At 40.0% G+C, this 17,233-nt stretch overlaps 1 protein-coding gene across 5 annotated transcripts in view; it reads right to left on the reverse strand.

Annotated features, from left to right (window-relative positions):
* Positions 1 to 17,233, reverse strand: part of zgc:174877 (uncharacterized protein LOC570025 homolog) — a 54,985-nt gene that overhangs the window by 35,732 nt on the left and 2,020 nt on the right. The gene's annotated exons all lie outside the window — the stretch shown is intronic.

Here is a 17,233-nt window from a genome sequence, read left to right on the forward strand (position 1 = left end):
GATGGATGTACTGTTACATCATCATCAACAGCGAAGAACTTAGGTGTTATATTTGATACCAATCTGTCCTTTGAAAATCAAATTTCTAATGTTTGTAGAAAAGCATTCTTCCACCTCAGAAATATTGCTAAGTTACAACACATTCTCTGTTGCTGATGCCAAAAAACTAAATGCGTTCATGACCTCAAGACTAGATTATTGTAATGCATTACTGGGAGGATGTCCTGCTAGTTCAATAAATCAAAATGCAGCTGCCAGAGTGCTGACGAGAACCAAGAAATATGATCATATTAGCTCCATTTTATCATCGTTACATTGATAACCCGTTAAATTTTGTATTAATTTTAATGTTCTGTTAACTACGTACAAAGCTTTGAATGGTCTAGCTCTGCAGTACTTAACTGGCCATCTTCTAGGGATGCCGCGGTGTGAGATATTGACGGTTAAATTACCATCTGAGAAAAATAAAAATTGCGGTTAACCGGATTTACAATCATTTGCAAATTTTCTTTTTATGCAACAAAAAGGCATATCATATCACTGTTGAATGTGTAAATGGATGCGTTTCATAGGGATATACAGGTGCATCTCAATAAATTAGAATGTCGTGGAAAAGTTCATTTATTTCAGTAATTCAACTCAAATTGTGAAACTCGTGTATTAAATAAATTCAATGCACACAGACTGAAGTAGTTTAAGTCTTTGGTTCTTTTAATTGTGATGATTTTGCTGACATTTAACAAAAACCCACCAATTCACTATCTCAAAAAATTAGAATACATCATAAGACCAATAAAAAAAAAACATTTTTAGTGAATTGTTGGCCTTCTGGAAAGTATGTTCATTTACTGTATATGTACTCAATACTTGGTAGAGGCTCCTTTTGCTTTAATTACTGCCTCAATTCGGTGTGGCATGGAGGTGATCAGTTTGTGGCACTGCTGAGGTGGTATGGAAGCCCAGGTTTCTTTGACAGTGGCCTTCAGCTCATCTGCATTTTTTGGTCTCTTGTTTCTCATTTTCCTCTTGACAATACCCCATAGATTCTCTATGGGGTTCAGGTCTGGTGAGTTTGCTAGCCAGTCAAGCACACCAACACCATGGTCATTTAACCAACTTTTGGTGCTTTTGGCAGTGTGGGCAGGTGCCAAATCCTGCTGGAAAATGAAATCAGCATCTTTAAAAAGCTGGTCAGCAGAAGGAAGCATGAAGTGCTCCAAAATTTCTTGGTAAACGGGTACAGTGACTTTGGTTTTCAAAAAACACAATGGACCAACACCAGCAGATGACATTGCACCCTAAATCATCACAGACTGTGGAAACTTAACACTGGACTTCAAGCAACTTGGGCTATGAGCTTCTCCACCCTTCCTCCAGACTCTAGGACCTTGGTTTCCAAATGAAATACAAAACTTGCTCTCATCTGAAAAGAGGACTTTGAACCACTGGGCAACAGTCCAGTTTTATTTCTCCTTAGCCCAGGTAAGACGCCTCTGATGTTGTCTGTGGTTCAGGAGTGGCTTAACAAGAGGAATACGACAACTGTAGCCAAATTCCTTGACACGTCTGTGTGTGGTGGCTCTTGATGCCTTGACCCCAGCCTCAGTCCATTCCTTGTGAAGTTCACCCAAATTCTTGAATCGATTTTGTTTGACAATCCTCATAAGGCTGCGGTTCTCTCGGTTGGTTGTGCATCTTTTTCTTCCACACTTTTTCCTTCCACTCAACTTTCTGTTTACATGCTTGGATACAGCACTCTGTGAACAGCCAGCTTCTTTGGCAATGAATGTTTGTGGCTTACCCTCCTTGTGAAGGGTGTCAATGATTGTCTTCTGGACAACTGTCAGATCAGCAGTCTTCCCCATGATTGTGTAGCCTAGTGAACCAAACTGAGAGACCATTTTGAAGGCTCAGGAAACCTTTGCAGGTGTTTTGAGTTGATTAGCTGACTGGCATGTCACCTTATTCTAATTTTTTGAGATAGTGAATTGGTGGGTTTTTGTTAAATGTGAGCCAAAATCATCACAATTAAAAGAACCAAAGACTTAAACTACTTCAGTCTGTGTGCACTGAATTTATTTAATACACGAGTTTCACAATTTGAGTTGAATTACTCAAATAAATGAACTTTTCCACGACATTCTAATTTATTGAGATGCACCTGTATGAAGGGGATGCCACTCGAAAGGTCGTTCCAAACAAAAGAATGAATGTAAATTTCTTTCACAAAGGGCTTTTAGTGAAGACTACATTTAAACTGTAATGCCATGTTCCCTTCAGAGTGCCCACATCAAGAGCTCTGTCTTTTGTAGTGAGTAGGGCACAGGGATGATCACTTTCGATTGGAATTCGCCCATGGACTCTAAGCACACCCATACAAAAGGAAAACTGCTAAATTAACAAAAAATAAATAGAAGGAATATAACAAGAGACGCAACACTGCTGATCTGCATGACTTCTGTCAGCATGTTTTTCATACATCATCTTCAGTCAGACATTCAAATGCTCCCACACAGCTGATTTGAAGTCGCTTTTTGGTAGACATGACTCTGGTAGATCTAATTCCTCTGTCATATTTTGGAGTTCGTGTTTTTAAGCCCCAGTTTCACATGAACTGAACGTACACATTCAATCCGCAACACCTGGCCAAGCACCATGTGGCCACCATCTGTAACTATAGTAACAGCTGCTCTAACCATCCAGGCAAAAGCAAAGGACAGGCTTACACTGAAAAACTATTTTTATTTAATATATTTATATAATATATACATAATATTTTTTGCCCCGGGTAAATAAAACACTTCACTTCAACCATAGATTCAACATTCCTGCGGTTAAATTAACCATGACATTAATCGCGGTTACTAGTAAAACCATATAATCATGGCATCCCTACCTTCTACCATGCTATATTCCATCACGTTCATTATGATCACAAATTTCTGGCCTGTTAATAGTACCTAGAATATCAAAATCCACAAAAGGAGGTAGATCCTTTTCCTATTTGGCTCCTAAACTATGGGATAGTCTTCCTAACTCTGTTCGGGACTCAGACACACTCTCTCAGTTTAAGTCTAGACTAAAGACTCATCTAATTAGCCAGGCATACACCCAATTTTTCCATCAACTCATAATTAGGCTGTTTTAGTTAGGTCTGCTGGAACCGGAAACACTTCTCATAATCTATAACTAAGCAATAAATTGAATAGCATCTACTCTAATATTATTCTATTTGTTTCCCTGTCTCAACCTCGGGATTAACCCTCAGGGGTCGACGGACGCGCCGGCACGTCCTGCTGGATTTTTTCCTCATAACAGCGGAAACAACTTAAAATACTCAATTTTTGGGCATACAGATAAGTGTAAGACATCATTAGAGACTATAAAGGGTCTACTTTTATTTGTGTACACTCACAATAACAACAAAACCTTGTGCTTTTATCAAATAAAGAAAATAAACAGGGTGTGCTTTCAGCCGTCTCTGTCTCCGCGAGCATCTTTCTGAAACACGTCATAAAAATGAACTGAAACTCCGCGAATACTTATCACACAAACATGAAACATATGTCTAAAGAAATCTTAAAATGTCTACTTTTAAATAAAACAATTCAAATTTAAAACAAATATTCTCCTGCAATGTAATCTGTATGAAACAAAGCGATGTACAGTTTCTCCTGGCTCAGCTATTTATCCCTAATGTGATCACACCCACCAGCAGAGCGCGCTATTCATACGGTAATGTGCTGAGGCGATCAATGCAAATGGTAAACGCCCCCGAGGCAAGTTTATATATATATATAGAGAGAGAGAGAGAGATATAGATATATATATATATATATATATATATATATATATATATAGAGAGAGAGAGAGAGAGAGAGAGAGATAGAGATATAGATATATATATATATAGAGAGAGAGATAGAGATATAGAGAGATATATATATATATATATATATATATATATATATATACACACACACACACACACACACACACACACATATAAAATATTTTAAAATGCAATTTATTCCTGTGATGTAAAGCTGAATTTTCAGCATCATTACTCCAGTCTTCAGTGTCACATGATCCTTCAGAAATCATTCTAATATGAAGATTTGCTGCTTAAGAAACATTTATTTTTATTATCAATGTTGAAAACAGTTGTGTACAATATTTTTCAGGACTCTTTGATGAATAGAAAGTTCAAAATAACAGCATTTATCTGAAATAGAAAGCTTTTGTAACATTATATACTACCGTTCAAAAGTTTGGGGTCAGTAAGAACTGTTGCAGGATGCATTATATTGATCAAAAGTGACAGTAAAGACATTTATAACGTTACAAAAGCTTTCTATTTCAGATAAATGCTGTTATTCTGAACTTTCTATTCATCAAAGAATCCTGAAAAAAATTGTATATACTGTGTATATGCCCTATGTCAGATATTACATTTTATTATTTTCCCAGGGGAGGGGTCTTTGTCTCCTCAGTTGTGAATCACATCAATATTCATGATCATTCCTCGCAAATGGCCTTTCTAACACTAAAAGTGTCTTACAAAAGTTAAATGACTAAATTGTTTTTTTTATGAATGAGTGATCAGGATGGTTCACATCATTTTGTAACAAAAACTCTAGGCTACAAGATCCAGTTCTCAAAAGTCTTGTGAACAAATGTTTAGTATGTGTTATATGGCCTGATTTCAGTGACTTAAATTTTTTCAAGAACCACGCATAAACGTTATTTTCTCAAAAATACAAACATGTACATACATGTTGTTCACATATTATTGTAGCCGAGTTTGTGCTGAATACAGTGTTATCAGACTTTAGCCATTAATATGTTTTTAAGCAAATGAAAAAAGTACAAATGTCAAGGCATGTCAAAACTTCTCAAGGGCCCAAAAACACCCTCAAACCCCAGAGGGTTAATATTTGTTCCTGCTTGATGTCTGACTCCCATTGCTACATGTGGCTGAGTGATGATGATTTACTGTAGTCGGTGCCAGCCAGACAATCACTTCAGTCTACTACGATGGACTACATAGAATGAACTGATGCCAACTCCAACCGTAATACATGGGACACTTCATATGAGCTAAATACTTTTTATGCTCATTTTGAGGGAAATATCACCGCCCTCGCGGAGAGAGCTCTCGTGGCCGAAGCTACAGAGGTTAGTTCACTCTCCGTCTCTGTAGCGGATGTAACCCGATCCTTCCGACGGGTGAATATCCGCAAAGCCATGGGCCCAGACGGCATTCCGGGCCGCGTCATCAGAGCGTGCGCGAACCAGCTGGCTGGTGTTTTTACAGACATTTTCAACCTTTCCCTCTCTTTGTCTGTAGTCCCCACATGTTTTAAAACATCCACCATTGTGCCTGTTCCAAAGCAATCAAAAATCACTTGCTTAAATGACTGGCGTCCTGTTGCTCTGACCCCCATCATCAGCAAATGCTTTGAGAGACTAATCAGAGATTACATCTGCTCTGTGCTGCCTCTCTCTCTAGACCCATTGCAGTTTGCTTACCGCAACAACCGCTCCACTGATGATGCCATTGCATCTACAATACACACTGCTCTCTCCCACCTGGAAAAAAAGAACACTTATGTGAGAATGTTGTTTGTAGACTACAGCTCAGCATTCAACACCATAGTGCCCTACAAGCTTGATGAGAAACTCCGGGCTCTGGGCTTAAGCAGCTCGCTGTGCAGCTGGATCCTGGACTTCCTGTCAAGCAGACGCCAGGTGGTTAGAATAGCAGCAACATCTCCTCATCACTGACCCTCAACACTGGAGCCCCACAGGGCTGTGTTCTCAGCCCACTCCTGTATTCCTTGTACACATGACTGTGTGGCAACACATAGCTCGAATGCCATCATTAAGTTTGCTGATGACACGACGGTGGTAGGTCTCATCACTGACAATGATGAAACAGCCTACAGAGAGGAGGTGCACACTCTGACACACTGGTGTCAGGAGCACAACCTCTCCCTCAACGTCAGTAAGACAAAGGAGCTTGTGGTGGACTTCAGAAGAAAAGACAGAGAACACAGTCCCATCACCATCAATGGAGCACCAGTGGAGAGAGTCAGCAGCTTCAAGTTCCTGGGTGTCCACATCACTGAGGAACTCACATGGTCCATCCACACTGAAGTCGTTGTGAAGAAGGCTCATCAGCGCCTCTTCTTCCTGAGACGGCTGAGGAAGTTTGGAATGAACCGCCACATCCTCACACAGTTCTACACCTGCACTGTAGAGAGCATCCTGACTGGCTGCATCTCCGCCTGGTACGGCAATAGCACGGCCCACAACCGCAAAGCACTGCAAAGGGTGGTGCGAACTGCCAGACACATCATCGGAGGTGAGCTTCCCTCCCTCCAGGACATATATACCAGGCAGTGTGTGAAAAAAGCTCGGAGGATCATCAGAGACTCCAGCCACCCGAGCCATGGGCTGTTCTCACTGCTACCATCAGGCAGGTGGTATCGCAGCATCAGGACCCGCACCAGCCGACTTCATGATAGCTTCTTCCCCCAAGCAATCAGACTTTGGAACTCTTGATCTCCCACAATCAAAATACATCAGCACTGCACTTTATTACTCTTATATCTCACACCGGACTGTTATAAATTATTATTATATTATATTCTCTCTTAACAACTTACTATCAACCGACAGCCTGAATGTCAATACAGTACATTACAACCTACTGTACATTCTATATATACTTTTTTTTATTGAATAATGTGTATCTATATTGGGTGTATTGTATACTGTACAGTGTATGTTATTATTTGTATATTGTGTTGTGTGTAATTATGTGTATATTAGACTTTAAATTGTGTTGTGTTAATTTGATGTTATTGTAAATTGGTATATGTCTCATCACTGTCATGACTGCTATGTTGATCGGAACTGCACCCAAGAATTTCACGCACCATTGCACTTGTGTGACAATAAAAGTGATTTTATTTTATTTTATTTGATATGCCACTGCCTGAACCTTGGACTAAGAAGGACCTCACCAAACCTCACAGAAATGACCTGCTGGTTGAACTGCAATGCACTTCACTGATCTCTGCCTGCATAACCTTGGTCTAATGATGGAATACACTCTTAAAATGGAATAGATAGACTATTGCCAACAAAAGCCTACATCAGCCAGATGGCAAAGGACAATGTATCTATGTGAACTTCTGCAGTTATTCCTAGATAAACATTAGTGATAACCTCTAAAAATAAGCCGCTAAAATATAATTTGACTCTTGATGGATGTACTGTTACATCGTCTTCTACAGCGAAGAACTTAGGTGTTATATTTGATACCAATCTGTCCTTTGAAAATCAAATTTCCAATGTTTGTAGAAAAGCATTCTTCCACCTCAGAAATATTGCTATGTTACAACACATGCTCTCTGTTGCTGATGCTGAAAAAATAATTCACGCGTTCATGACCTCAAGGCTAGATTATTGTAATCATTACTGGGAGGATGGCCAGCAAGTTCAATAAATAGACTTCAATTGGTTCAAAATGCAGCAGCCAGAGTGCTAACTAGAACCAAGAAATATGATCATATTATCTCCATTTTATCATCGTTACCTTGGCTATCTGTTAAATTTCATATTAATTTTAAAATTTTGTTAACTACGTACAAAGCTTTGAATGGTCTAGCTCCGCAGTACTTAAGTGACCTTCTACCACGCATCACTTCAGTCTATTACGATGGACTTCAGGAGATGAACTGATGCCAACTCCTACCATAAGACATGGGATACTTCATATGCCACTGCCTGAACCTTGGACTAAGTATAGACCTCACTGAAATGACCAGCCAGTTGAACTGCGATGCACCTCAATCATCTTTGCCTGCACCACCTCAGTCTAATGATGGACGACACTTCTGAAATGGAATACATAGACTGTCAATTAATTGCCAACAAAAGCCGTCATCAGCCAAGTAACAAAGGACAATTTATCTACAGTTAAAGTCAGAAGTTTACATACACCTTAGCCAAATACATTTAAACTCAATTCCTAACATTTAATCATAGAAAACATTCCCTGTCTTAGGTCAATTAGGACCACTACTCTATTATAAGAATGTGAAATATCAGAATAATAGTAGAGAGAATGATTTATTTAAGCTTTTATTTCTTTCATCACATTCCCAGTGGGTCAGAAGTTTACATACACTTTGTTAGTATTTGGTAGCATTGCCTTTAAATTGTTTAACTTGGGTCAAACCTTTTGGGTAGACTTCCACAAACTTCTCACATTAAGTTGTTGGAATTTTGGCCCATTCCTCCAGACAGAACTGGTGTAACTGAATCAGGTTTATAGGCCTCCTTGCTCGCACATGCTTTTTCAGTTCTGTCCACAAATTTTCTAACAGATTGAGGTCAGAGCTTTGTGATGTTCACTCCAGTACCTTGACTTTGTTGTCCATTTTATCACAACTTTGAAGGTATGCTTGGGGTCATTGTCCATTTGGAAGACCCATTTGCGACCGAGCTTTAACTTCATAGCTAATGTCTTGAGATGTTGCTTCAATATATCCACATAATTTTCCTTCCTCATGATGCCATCCCTTTTGTGAAATGCACCAGTCCCTCCTGCAGCAAAGCACCACCACAACATGATGCTGCCACCTCCATGCTTCACGGTTGGGATGGTGTTATTCGGCTTGCAAGCCTCACCCTTTTTTTCTCCAAACATAACGATGGTCAATATGGCCAAACAGTTCAATTTTTGTTTTATCAGACCAGAGACATTTCTCCAAAAAGTAAGATCTTTGTCCCCATGTGCACTTGCAAACTGTAGTCTGGCTTTTGTATGGCAGTTGAGCAGCCTTTCAGGTTAAGTTGATATAGATACTTGTCTACCTGTTTCCTCCAGCATCTTCACAAGGAACTTTGCTGTTATTCTGGGATTGATTTGCACTTCTCGCACAAAACTATGTTCATCTCTATGAGACAGAATGTGTCTCCTTCCTGAGCGGTATGATGGCTGCATGTTCCCATGGTGTTTATACTAGCGTACTATTGTTTGTACACATGAACATGGTACCTTCAGGCATTTGGAAATTGCTCCTAAGGATGAACTAGACTTGTGGAGGTCCACAAATTTTTTTTCTGAGGTCTTTTTCCCATGATGTCAAGCAAAGAGGCACTGAGTTTGAAGGTAGGCATTTAAATACATCCGCAGGTACCTGCAATTGACTCCAATTAGCCTATTAGAAGAATGCCTAAAGGCTTGCCATTCATTTTCTGGAATTTTCCAAGCTGCTTAAAGGCACAGTTAACTTAGTCTTCTGACCTACTGGAATTATGATATAGTCAATTAAAAGTGAAACAATCTGTCTCTAAATAATTGTTGAAAAAATTACTCCTGTCATGCACAAAATGACTTGCCAAAACTATAGTTTGCTAATATTAAATCTGTAGAATGGTTAAAAAAATTAGGTTTAATAACGTCAACCTAAGTGTATATAAACTTCTGCAGTTAATTCAGGATGGGCTTCAAAGACATTAGTCATTAATCTTACAGTTCATACAAAATCTTTGTTTAAACACTGGCAATTAACACTAAGTTTACTAATTTTAAATCATGACTTGCACTGCGCAAGTAATATTGGCATTATATTCATGCTGTTAGCCAGAGGGGAACTGGCTCCCACAGTGAGCCTGGTTTCTCCCAAGGTTATTTTTCTCCATCAACCAACATCTTATGGAGTTTTGTGTTCCTTGCCACAGTCGCCTTCGGCTTGCTCACTGAGGTTCTAAATACAATTATGATTTAATTATTTATTTTTATACAGAATTTACAACCATATTTAATCAAACTACACAATTATGACTCTTAGACTTATAGATATTACGGTTTCATTTTGTGTTAAAGCATGATTTTCTGTAAAACTGTGTTTTATACAATTATAAATGATTTGACTTGATAATTGCACTAGGACATTAACATCCGATCAGACGCTGACAGCATTAAGCATGACAAATATTCAAGAAACAACGCACTAGCTTGTAAGGAAGTGAACACTGAAAAATTAGCCCTCCTTCGCAGCAAGAACCTGGAAAGAGAGGGAGGAGACATCCATGTTGTAAACCTGGTCAATGTTTTATGCAAAGCTCACCCCGCAGCTAGGCAGATGTCCCAAAAAAACACCACACTCCTAAACAACGCCCAGGAGGAGGCCATGCTACTGGTAGAGTGAGCTCTAACACCTATGGGAAACTGTATGCCTTGCGAATCATAAGCAAGCGCAATGGCATCGACAACCCATCGAGATATCTTTGGCCAAACCTTTTGAGTTACCAACAAAGTAGACAAGGAGCTAATCCATCAATGTACATGTGTAGTGCCCTCACAAGACAGAGCGTGTGTAGATTTGTGCCTTGTCCGATACAAACAGAAGAGAGAAAGCTTGTAAGGTAGCAACCGGACAGTAGTGGGATGAGAAGATCACAGCTGCCTCGCACATTGCAAAAACTGAACAACCAAGTATAGAGTCCTGCATCCAAATGCTCTTGCAGAAAGTAAAGTATTGGCTGCACAGGGCAATGAGCAGGATCCTATCCTCGGGCAGAACACCAGTCAGTGAACAATCTTTTTTTTTTTGAGGGGGGGGGGCATTTTCTCCCCAATTTGGCATGCCCAATTCCCAATGCGCTCTAAGTTCTCATGGTGGCGTAGTGACTTGCCTCAATCCGGGTGGCGGAGGACAAATCTCAGTTGCCTCCGCGTCTGAGACAGTCAATCCACGCATCTCCACGGCATCCACGCTCAACTCACCACGCTCCCCACCGAGAGCGAGAACCAAATTATAGCGACCACGAGGAGGTTAACCCAACGTGACTCTACCCACCCTAGCAACCGGGCCAATTGGTTGTTTAGGAAGCCTGACTGGAGTCACTCAGCACGCCCTGGATTTGAACTTGTGACTCCCGGTGTGGTAGTCAGCATCTTTACTTGCTGAGCTACCCAGGCCCGCGAAAACTCGCCTTTTAAAGGCATACAACCGCCTCGTAAAGGCAGCTCTGTCCTGTAATATGGTGTCGACCACTGGCTGAGACAGCCCATTTGAGTCCGATAAGCCCCGTTCAGTGGCCAGACATAGAGCTTCCACAGTTCTGACATGGCTGCCAGATCGTACCTCTCGCTTACAAGAGCAGATCCCAAATCATCAGAACTGAGGATGAAGTCTCCATTCCCCCTGTATAGGCATGTGACAGTATTCGGTTATATAGTATATCACGGTACATAACATGCACAATATTGTTATAGTGGCAACTTCAAAACACCATAAATAATCCTAGATAACCTTTTGGCCAATTTCTTTTATTTTTTTGATCATTCAGTTTTTTTGTTTGTTTGTTTTTTTACAACAACGAATCAAGAAAATTCACAAAACTGTGTGTACACGGCACAAATGACACATGCACACTCTGATGTAAACAAACCATAGTGGAAGAGAAATGTGGCTAAAGGAGGAACGCTGCCGACCCTTTATCTGCATTCGAATAGGGATAAGTCGGTAGAGTGGAAGTATTTTGGGTTCCATAAAAATGCAGAGGGATTGTTGGTTGGAGATGGTTTCCATTGGTGTACAAAATGTGGGAGAAAATTGGCAGCGAAACTGCCGTGAACAACATGTCTGCTCATCTGATGGACAATCGTTGTGTTCAATTCAGCAAGATAAAGGTAAGTTGTGACAGTTCTGCTAATTTTTCCAAACTGTTTTTGAAAACAGCAGCTCACCTGTGTCCACAGGGAGTGGTCGTGAATTACAATGGGAGCAGGAAATGAGTTCACATATGTTTTAGCCTCGAGCATGGTGTAAGAACGTGCATGTAAACACATTCATTGTTGTGTACATCTTCTCGTTCCCAGCTTACAACAGCACTGAAAAACGAGAAGCAAGTTACTGACAAATTTAGCTATGGATGTCACTCAAAGACACCTGACCGCCCATAGAACCGTCAACTTCCTGGGCAAAGACATTGGTCGCCTTAGCAGCAATTTGTGACTTTATTCGCACATATCAATCACCATAAAGGTGGCAGCTCCAGATACCTGAACTTACTAAATAGAGAGAACGTCAAGTAATAATAAGCTGTGCAGCTTTAAACTCAAAGGCACGCCAACACAGTGAACCCAATTTATATTTATTTTGTAAGGCTCAAGCGAGAAACTTCAAGCATCAGAGTCTCAGAGGCCACTATGTCCCGTTTTCCTGTCCGCTGGGGGAAATCACAGTAAGTGCCTCAACTAAGGAAGCACACTAATGAAGTCCAGCGATAAGATATCCCTGACATAATCACCACAGTGCACGATTGTGGCTTCGGCTTTGAGAATGAGAACGAGCCGAGAACAAACCATTTCGAGTTTCATGTGACCATAATGAAGTCAATAAATCTCAGAGGGCACGGTGTCAGCATTCCCCAGACTTTCCCCAGGCAATCACAGCGCTCGTACTGAACGAGTGAAGCATTAAATCATCCTCAAATCTCCGTGCTCTATTTCCTGTCCTCACATGCTACGGTCATGCAGTTCTTCAGAAGCCGGAAGTATGACGGGCTGAGAGGGGAACGGCTTTGGCTTTTACAACGAAAGCAAGCCGATAGAAAAGGGTCTCGAGTTTCACCAATTCTCAGAGAACGCAATCAGTCTCAGCAAAGATTCGGGCGTTCAGAGTACGAGAGAGAATATCACGACCCTGAAGGAGAAAATATAGATCAAATAAGCGCCATGCTTCACCTTATATGCTCGTGATGACGCGCGCATAGAGGGAGTGTCAAGCGCTATCTGGCAATGAATTGGCGTAATTTTAAAGGGCTTCAGAAATCGTCACTCCTGAGTGGAGCTTCCCATAGCATGAGCAACTGACGTAGCATCGAAGTGACATACTTAAAAGAGAACCCATCTTCAGTTTAACAAGTGATTTGATATTTTAAAACTGTTATACAATAGCACAGCAATAACGAATACATAATACTGGAGAAACCACCACTAACTTTTTGGTATGCAAAGGCAATTTGATACCAAGACAAATCTGCAAGTATAGAGTGAAGTAAAAATGTATTTGGTGAAGAAAACCCACGCAAGATCTGTAAAGTTATTTATTACAAAGTGATACAAAAGTTGTCCAACATGTCGGTGATGTTGACGAAGATTCTTGCGAACTTGGAGGATCTCGCTGTAATATGTCGATCGATTACGGCGATGGAAATAAAATTCTCTGTGTTAGCTACAAGAGTGACTGATGTTGAAAAACGAATCGATTTTCTGGAATCTTCAGAGAGGGAATTAACCGCTAATCCACCCGCGACCAAAGTTGATTTGGAACATCTCCTTGTAAAGCTTGAAGATCTTAAGAATAGAAGCCACAGGAATAATGTCAGAATTCCTGAGCATGAAGAGGGCAGAGATATGGTGAAATTCCTAGATGAGTTTTTCCCAAGTCTGCTTGACATAACAGGCCACAAGCTGGAAATCGAGTGAGCTCACAGAGTACCAGCTCACAGATCTGCTGAGGGAGACAGGCCCAGATCGATTCTGGTCAGATTTCTGAGATCATCCGATAAAGATCTTGTGTTGCGCCAGGCGAGGAGCAAAGGGAAGCTTTCTTGGAAGAACCATAATATTTTCTTGTTCCAAGACTTTGCGAGTTCGACAAGAGAGAAACGCGATCGGTTCAAGGAATGTAAGAAACTCTTACATCAGATAAATATCTCGTTTGCTTTGATGTTTCCAGCAAAACTGAGAATAGAAACGAAAAACGGTCACAAAGTATTTACATGTCCAAATCTGGCAATGTCTTTTATAGAATCAATGTCTGAGTAAACCATTGGATGTTTCTCATGTGAGTGGACCTGACTCGCTGTACTTACTCTTGAGGAAGCTGGGCGACATTTTAGGTTTTTTGCGTTGGCTCCACCAAGCGGCTTGAGCTTGTTTTGTGAATAACACTTTTCCTTAAAGAAACTTTTGCATTGATGAAAGATTACATTTGCATTGAAGTTCCCGGACAGATTGAGAGTGGACACTACGGATGACCGCAAAATATCTACATGCTCACACAAAGGATGTCTTTTATGAAGTCGACGGATTATGTAAGTCATGGTATATACTTTTATGCAGCCTCTGAGTGAATTGACTCGATTATCCGGGGAACCGGGATGCCGGTTTTGTTTCTTTTTGTATTGGTTCCGCCTAGTGGCTGGAGCTTGTTCTACTGAAAAACACTCCTTTGGAACAGCTGTGGATTAATCTGTTCGTTCTTCGTGCTTATTCCTCCTGCTGGCTGTAGTTTGTTTTGTTGAGTATTTTTACGGGACCTTGGAATGATTACGTCATCCGCTGAACTCATAACAGCCAACTCGCCGAACATTCGTTTGTCTGTCCGAGGAATCTGATCGGTTTTATATCAGCTGGAATTTGTTTTGTGGAAGATCACACCTTTGAGACAGTTCTGTGAATGAATCTACATGTTCTTTGTGTTCATTCTTCCTATTGACTGGGTTTATTTCACTAAGTATTTTCTATTATGTAATTTTGCTTCACAATTTGTGAGGCAAAATTGAGCAATCCGAAGGCAAAGTTGTCGTGGGGACTCGTGGGCGTTCATGGACCTTTTGAGTTTAGAGGGATTGTCGCCGGTTGGCGCTGTAGTGCGTGGGGTTAATGCGCACGTTTTTCTTTTTTCTGTTTGTTTTGTTCGGGGGTTGATTGTTTCACTAATGGGGAATGTGGTCTGCATAATTTTGTTTTTCGCACACAATTTATATATTTTTTTATTATATCGATATGTCAGTTGTTAATATAAGTGTACTATCTCTCTCCACATGGAATGTGAATGGGTTGGGGCACCCCATAAAAAGAAGGAAGGTTATTAATTTTCTTAAACGTAAGAAATATGATATAGTGTTTCTTCAAGAAACACATCTCTCCCCGCAGGAAGCTGAAAAATTTGGGAAGATATGGGGTGGACATGTTTTTTATAGTGCTGGCTCAAGTAAAAGCAAGGGAGTCATTATATTGATAAATAAACATCTACAATTCAAATGTCTCAAACAGATTAAAAATGAATTAGGAAGAGTAATTATTGTTTTAGCTGAAATTCAAGGGCAAATTCTGATTTTGGCTAATATTTACACACCTAACGCTGATGATCAGGGCTTTTTTATAGATCTTGAAGGGATGTTGCAAACCGCTGGCACCCCTCGTGATATAATATTGGGAGGAGACTTTAATCTTTTGATGGACTCAGTCCTTGATAACAGTGAAGCAAAAGTGTGTAAACCCCCTAAAGCAACATTGACACTTCACAGGATGTGTAAAAATCTTGGTTTTGCAGATATTTGGAGACTTTTGAGCCCATCTTTTTTCATCAGTCCATAAGATTTATTCTAGAATATTTTTTTTTTTTTTTTATATCCAAATCCCTCATTTCATCTGTTGTTGATTGCTCAATTGGAAACATTTTAGTCTCAGATCATGCTCTGGTGAGTTTAGAGGTGATGCCACATATAGAGAAAAAGAAATCATATAGTTGGCGCTTTAATGTATCCCTTCTGCAAAATCCTGATTTCCAACAAATGTTAAAGTCCGAAATCAATGTTTATATGGAGACCAACTGGTCCTCAGTATCCTCTGTGGGCGTGGCTTGGGAGGCACTTAAAGCGGTTCTTAGGGGTTGGATCATACAGTATGCCTCATTCATTAAAAAATCCAAAGCACGAGAATTGGTCGCTTCCACCTGAGAGAGCCCCTCCCTGGTTTTGTATTGAAAAGGAAGTTCTTGTCCCTATCTTGCCACTGCAAAGCCTTTCAATCAAACTAGCCGGAGAGGTTAAGTCGCACCCCGTTATTTTGCATTTGCACTCGTTATGGACAAAAGTGTCCAGAGTGTTTAATTCGGATATTTATTTAAACGCAGCCTCGAGCATATGGCTGAACCCTAAACTATGTATTAATAAGTCCCCTTTCAACATTTTGGCATTCCCAGATCTCAGTTTTATAAGTATTTACTGCTTCGCCACCTACTCTGCACTGTTTTTGGGAGTGGCACGCACCCCCCTAAAGCGGCAGGTGCTTTGGGAGAGGTGATTGCTGCTTTTGGAAAAGGCCATGAAGCATCAGTGTATTACTCCCTACTAATTTAGTCTGGGGGATGGAGCCTTGCCTTCTCTCAAGAGAGTATGGGAGAAAGATTTGAATTTGGTATTGGAGGATGCAGTGTGGACTAAGATTCTTAAAAATGTCAAGTCTGTACCTAGAGATGCAAGGGTTCGCCTTATGCAATTTAAGATTTTACATAGATTTTATTGGACCCCCTCTAGATTATATAGGCTTGGTCTTAAATACACACCCACTTGCTGGCGATGCTAGTCAGAAGTTGGAGACACTACCCAAGTCTTTTGGGGGTGTGTTAAGATCCAGGAGTTTTGGTTGAGGGTTCGGAGTTATTTGTGTGATGTATTGAACATTCAGGTTTTGCTCTGTCCCAGACTCTGTATTTTGGGTGATGGGGTGGTCATGCATTTAGGGGATAATCACATAAATAATTGGGTTATGACCAGTCTCATGATTGGAAGGAAAGTAATTTTAAGGGGTTGGAAGTCAAGTGGAGCACCCTCTTTTTTGGAGTGGTGCGTGGAAATGGGGAGGGTAACTGCATTTGAAGAGACGGTAAGTAGAAGGCTGGGGTTTAGGGACTTATTTGCTAAAAAATGGGGCAAATATTTAGTTTTTTTGGGGGACTCTCGGGGAGGGGATGTGGAGAGTGTAGTTTAGTTTAATCATGTATGTTTATTATTATTTAATTTATTTGTGTATGTATGTGTATATATATAATATATATATATATATATTTATGTGCGTGGATGTGTATGTATGTATGTATATGTGTGTGTATGTATATATATATATATATATATATATATATATATATATATATATATATATATATTTATTTATTTATTTATTTTTGTATTGTGTGTGTGTGTTATGTGTTCATTAGGGGTCAGGGTGGGATTGTATTAGTAGGGTTAAATGTAAAATGTTGATTATATATGTGTTGAGTTTTTTTCTGTCATATACATATGAATCAATAAAAATGTTAATTACAAAAAAAAAAAAAAAAAAAAAAGTGATACAAATGCAAAGATGTGACAATATTATTTATACTGTTAAGAGAACTCACGCAAGATTAGAAGT

The sequence above is a fragment of the Myxocyprinus asiaticus genome, chromosome 44, assembly GCF_019703515.2.
Source record: "Myxocyprinus asiaticus isolate MX2 ecotype Aquarium Trade chromosome 44, UBuf_Myxa_2, whole genome shotgun sequence".
Classification (NCBI taxonomy): Eukaryota; Metazoa; Chordata; class Actinopteri; order Cypriniformes; family Catostomidae; genus Myxocyprinus; species Myxocyprinus asiaticus.